Source organism: Scyliorhinus torazame, chromosome 4 (assembly GCF_047496885.1).
Source record: "Scyliorhinus torazame isolate Kashiwa2021f chromosome 4, sScyTor2.1, whole genome shotgun sequence".
NCBI lineage: Eukaryota > Metazoa > Chordata > Chondrichthyes > Carcharhiniformes > Scyliorhinidae > Scyliorhinus > Scyliorhinus torazame.
This window is the reverse complement of record NC_092710.1, coordinates 275,630,654-275,636,755: the sequence shown is the minus strand read 5'-3', so window position 1 is coordinate 275,636,755 and position 6,102 is coordinate 275,630,654.

The window sequence follows — 6,102 nt, the reverse complement described above, 5'->3', positions numbered from 1 at the left end:
GAGTGGCACCAGGCCTCCTGTGACAGCTGGGAGAATGCTGGGCCCATCCAGGCTCGGTCGCTCCAGAGGACAGCCGCCAAAGGGGAGACGCCGCAGACCGCCTCCACTTCTGAGTCTTCGGCAACACGTTCGGTCCAGCAGATCCTTGAAGGTGCTGCCAATATACACAGGACCTAATGCAGCACCTCCTTCCTACCTCCTTCTCGGCCTGTGGACGGCCAGCTCTCCATCCCCACTGGCTGGCTCCTGCTCCTCTGGGGCATGGACCAGTTCGGCAGGGTGCTCCCTGAGTAGCTCCTGCTCTTGCAGCCTCATTACGTCCTCAAGGGTGACTGCGGCCAGGCAGATGCCCACCATACCTAGTTGAATACTGAAGTTCATTATCAGCAGGAGGTGGGCAGACATGTTAGCATGGTGAGTACCCCTGTGCCCATCCAGATTCAACGGGCTACATGGTGTCCCTGGCTTGCACTGGGGCTCCCCTCCCCCCAATCCCACCTCCAACCCCAACCGTTCCCCTGATTCTTTGCCTTCTGCACCATACCCCTGGCCCCGTCTGTGCCTTGCACTGGGAGCGGGGCCTCTAACTCAGGCACCCGTCCTTGCCGGCAAGGGTTCTGGTGGCTGGCGCTACCCATGCCAGCAGTACACTCTATGCCCCAGTCCCTCATCCCCTTGTGGAGTCTACATCTACTGTGTGACACCTTACCAGCTGGGTGGCATCAACAGGCTGAATGCTTGGTGGCATGCTTGCAGGCAGAGCCCATGGGCGAAGGAGGAGGGCAGCTGTAGATGCGGTGTGCCATGTGTTGTTCATGTGATGCACAAGTTGTGCCTACTTGTCTGGGGGCAGGGTGGACGGGAGCAGGGCGCAGTGGGCAGGCAGAGCTTAGTAAGAGCCGGTGGTCCTGCTGGGTGGACCAGCTAGCTGATGGTGTCACTGATGAGGTATCTGCCCTATGATGGGCAGTGTGCCAAGGAGGGTGCCAAAGGTTGTGGTCCATGTGTCCGCTGGTTGAGGCATGCTCTGCACCTCCCCTGCTGCTCCTGCAGTGGGGTGATGCCTCTTGGATAGAGGTGTGCCAGTACCTGGTGGGTCACTGGCTGCGCTGGACCAGACCTATCCCGTTGATGGGTCGGCTGGTGTCTGAGAGTTCCTAGGAGGTGGCCTGTGGGGCAGAGGACGGGGTGGGATGGGGACGGAGGGGATGGGGGTGGGGGGGGTGGGGGTGGGGGGGGTGGGGGGGGGTGGGGGGGTTGGTGGCACCCAAACGGTCGGTGGTGCTCTGCGCATCTACAGGCCACAGTGGGCAGTCAGCGGAGTGTGCATCTAAATGGCTGCCTTGCCCGGATATCCCAGTTCTGGGGACCCCATGACCCATCCCCTGGTCGCACCCTCCCCACTACTCCTCCCGGCCCTAGCAGCCCCCCCCCCCCCCCCCCCCCCCCGGTTAGCAGCACAACAGCCAGCCCACCGCTACGCTTTTGAGCATTTTCTTAGTCCTCTCTCTCCCTCAGCAACCAGGGTACCTGTTTACCTATTTTACACACCACAAGTGAACCTCGCCATCGTCACTTCTGGCTGCCGGAGGCGGAGCAGCGAGGGAGGCAGGAGACTACCGGGTCAGGCTCATGAATGATATGCTACTGTACATTTTGCATGGCATCGCCGGAGCATGGCACTACGTTCGTTGCACGGCGCCAACCTCAATTTTTGACTGACACCGTATTCTCCATCCTATCGTGATTTGCGATTCTGCCATCGGCTAATGTAGAATCCCGACCAAAGATTCTGTTCAGCACAATGTCCCCAGTTCCTGGTGGGTATGGAAGACGGGAGGGCAAGTCTAGAGGGCACTCTGCCCCTAGTTTCTCTGAGCATCTAGGCATACACTTAGAGGAGGTCAGTTCCCAGCGTGAGATCCTGATGCCTAGGGATGGCAAGAGGAGGCCTCTGCATGAGACCAAAACGGCATGGGCAGAGGTGGCTGTCCATGTCAGTGGGCACAATGTGGTGCCATAAAAGGTTCAACAGCCTTCTGCGGTTGGCAAGGGTGAGTCCAGAGTTTGCATGGAGCTGCGTGGAGATGTGTAATTGGGTGGCCACTTCTCTTCATGCTCAGAGGGGTAAAAGTGGATGTGCCAACTGGCACTGAAGCCTACAACAGCCAAGACTGGGAGGTCTATCCACTTGGCCTGAGTGTATGTGAGGGTGAGGTATGCCACTGTGAAGCACTCTGAAACCTGGCTCTCGGGGAGGGGGAGGGGTGGCCAGAATGGTGCTGCAGGGAGGGGGAGTACTAATGATGAATGAATGCTCTTCTGCCCTTTCAGCAAGAGAAGCTATAATTCAGCAGAGCATACTAGAACATACTAGAAGATGCTGGAATCTATCATCAAGGAAGAAATAGCGAGGCATCTGGATGGAAATTGTCCCATTGGGCAGACGCAGCATGGGTTCATAAAGGGCAGATCGTGCCTAACTAATTTAGTGGAATTTCATGAGGACATTAACAGTGCGGTAGATAACGGGGAGCCAATGGATGTGGTATATCTGGATTTCCAGAAAGCCTTTGACAAGGTGCCACACAAAAGGTTGTTGCATAAGATAAAGATGCATGGCATTAAGGGGAAAGTAGTAGCATGGATAGAGGATTGGTTAATTAATAGAAAGCAAAGAGTGGGGATTAATGGGTGTTTCTCTGGTTGGCAATCAGTAGCTAGTGGTGTCCTTCAGTGATCAGTGTTGGGCCCACAACTGTTCACAATTTACATAGATGATTTGGAGTTGGGGACCAAGGGCAATGTGTCCAAGTTTGCAGACGACACTAAGATAAGTGGTAAAGCAACAAGTGCAGAGGATACTGGAATTCTGCAGAGGGATTTGGATAGGCTAAGTGAATGGGCTAGGGTCTGGCAGATGGAATACAATGTTGACAAATGTGAGGTTATCCATTTTGGTAGGAATAACAGCAAAAGGGATTATTATTTAAATGATAAAATATTAAAACATGCTGCTGTGCAGAGAGACCTGGGCGTGCTAGTGCATGAGTCGCAAAAAGTTGGTTTACAGGTGCAACAGGTGATTAAGAAGGCAAATGGAATTTTGTCCTTCATTGCTAGAGGGATGGAGTTTAAGACTAGGGAGGTTATGCTGCAATTGTATAAGGTGTTAGTGAGGCCACACCTGGAGTATTGTGTTCAGTTTTGGTCTCCTTACTTGAGAAAGAACGTACTGGCACTGGAGGGTGTGCAGAGGAGATTCACTAGGTTAATCCCAGAGCTGAAGGGGTTAGATTACGAGGAGAGGTTGAGTAGACTGGGACTGTACTCGTTGGAATTTAGATCTTATAGAAACATATAAAACTATGAAGGGAATAGATAGGATAGATGCGGGCAGGTTGTTTCCACTGGTGGGTGAAAGCAGAACTAGGGGGTATAGCCTCAAAATAAGGGGAAGTAGATTTAGGACTGAGTTTAGGAGGAACTTCTTCACCCAAAGGGTTGTGAATCTATGGAATTCCTTGCCCAGTGAAGCAGTAGAGGCTCCTTCATTAAATGATTTAAAGATAAAGAAAGATAGTTTTTTGAAGAATAAAGGGATTAAGGGTTTTGGTGCTCGGGCCGGAAAGTGGAGCTGAGTCCACAAAAGATCAGCCATGATCTCATTGAATGGTGGAGCAAGCTCGAGGGGCCAGATGGCCCACTCCTGCTCCTAGTTCTTACGTTCTTATGTTCTTATGTGATAGGGAGCCCTACTGGTCCTGATCCACTATGAGATGGATGCCTTCGAGCTTAAATGCCACAGCGGAACTCATTCCACTAGTTGTGGTGAAGTAGGGGTCTTGGAAGAAGTAAGAGTGAAGCGCACAGAAGAGTTTCAGGGAGTGCAAGAGTTTCCAAGGACCCTAAGGACTCCCCTGTAATGCCTGAGGAGGAGACATTGACATCTGCCCCCACATCAAACCCTCGTTCTAAACCAGGCATTACTGCACATACTAGTACGTTGGTGTGCATTGGTTCATTTGCTCTGATTGTAGTGCACAATGGTGATTGTACAATACACGCACATTGAATGCTCAGGGCACTGGCACTCAGAGGATTGCTGGAGTCCAGGACCATGCTGAGTCAGAGGGAGATGATGAGCCTCTGGAGTTGTCAACCAGGCAGCAAATGTTGGATGTCCGGTGAGATGCATAGGGAGATCTAGCAGAGATCCCGGAGTGTATAAGTTCGAAGATCTCTGTCATGGAGGATCCATGTTGACCCTGAGCACCAAGCACACAGCCTCCTCCATTGAGACAGTGATGAGTTCTCGTGGGTCAGAGTCAGGGATTCCTGGAGTTGCATTCGGACCTGCAATCCAACATACCAGCTGTGTCCTCAGGAGGCCACTGTCAGTCTGGAGTACGGATGAGACACCTGCAGCGGAATTCTCCGTTGGCGGGATCCTCCGGTCCACCGGCAGCACACCCACACCAGCGGGTTTCCCAACGGCGTGAGGTGGCCACAATGGGAAACCCCAATGGCCGGCTGCGGGAGCAAAGAATCCCGCGGCCAGCGGGAAAACGCAGTTGGCGGACCACAGAATCCTGCCGCTAGTCTCTCTACTAGGTGCCTGCCCATCAATGGTAAGCAAATGTACCTCACGCTGGTAAAAAAGCTGCCTGCTACCTTAATGGGCTCTTCTCAGGGTGTTCCGGACAGGGCAGCAGCTCCTCCGCTGCCCTCTGTCAATGACTGCTATATCTGAGGAGGCCACGATGACTGAGGAATTCCTATTCATGGCGTTGGATGCACCCTCAGGCTCCGCTAGCCAGAGGATGACTGCTAAGGTCATTAGAGCCAATACGACAGCAAAGTCAGCAGGCTGTCTCCAATGGTCCTGCGAGTGAGGGCGGCACCTGCAAGTGTGCATTTAAGGCACTTTGAGCACAACAGAGGCTTCTCGTGGGTGACATTATTCCCGTTCATTATTGTAAACTTTGTTTATTGTTAACACCAAAGAAATGTTATGCTCGTTTTTTGTTACTTTGCATATGAGATAAAGATTGATTTTAATTCAATGATCTGAGTATTCTTGATGGTTGTCGTAGGTTTAGGATACAGAGGGACTTGTAAATTTATTTGAATTGACTTTGAGGCCTTGGGTTGGCTCATCACAAATATCTGGTAAGGAGGCTGTGTCCTTAGCATGCGGTAGATTCGATGCCCAGCATGCAGTAGATTGGAAGCCCAGCAGATGTCAAGGGCTGCCTGGTGTCATTGCCTCTCTGAAGGTTCCACATGTCTGTCTTCACATCCTCTCCCTGTGCCTCCGTGGGCTCCTTATCAGATCCACCAGTAGGCTTCCCCACCACAGCATGTGGAGCTAACTTGCTATCCTCATCCTACAGTGGACTCCCCTTACCAGAGCCAGATTGTGCAGCACAGAATGAGAATAAGCGACACACGCTCTGGAGGATATTGCAAGTTAGCTCCACATGCTGTGGAGGGGAAGCCTCCTGGTGGATCTGATAAGGAGCCCACGGAGGCACAAGGAGAGGATGTGAAGACAGGCATGTGGAACCTTCAGAGAGGCAAGTGTCATAATATCCACTCATATACATAATGAGATGCTTCTCCTGATCAGTCGAGGCATCTGAACCTCATCTTCAGTAGCCCAATTATCCTCTCTGCCACCATCCTTGTGGTAGTGAGGCTCCTATTGTACCTCTCCTCTGCTTCTCTTCTTGGTGCCAGAGTAGTGTCGTGGGCCACCTTTTCAAGAGATAGCCCTTGTCACCCAGGAGCCAGCCATCCAAACAAACTAAAACAACAAAGAACATTGGCACCTGTGAGTGCCTCAGGATGTAGGCATCATGTGAGCTGCCGGGGTATCGTAATCAGACTTGTTGAATCTGCGCCTTGTGGTCGCATACAATCTGAATGTTCATTGAGTGGGACCCCTTTCTGTTCAAGAAGACACCCAGCTCACCTGCTGGCGCCTTGATGGCCACATGAATGCCTTCGATGGCATCCTGAATGGGAAGGCAGCAATCACCACAAAGCCTCTCTCTCTCAGCCTGGCTGACCTGGTCTGTCAGGTAATGAATGAATGTC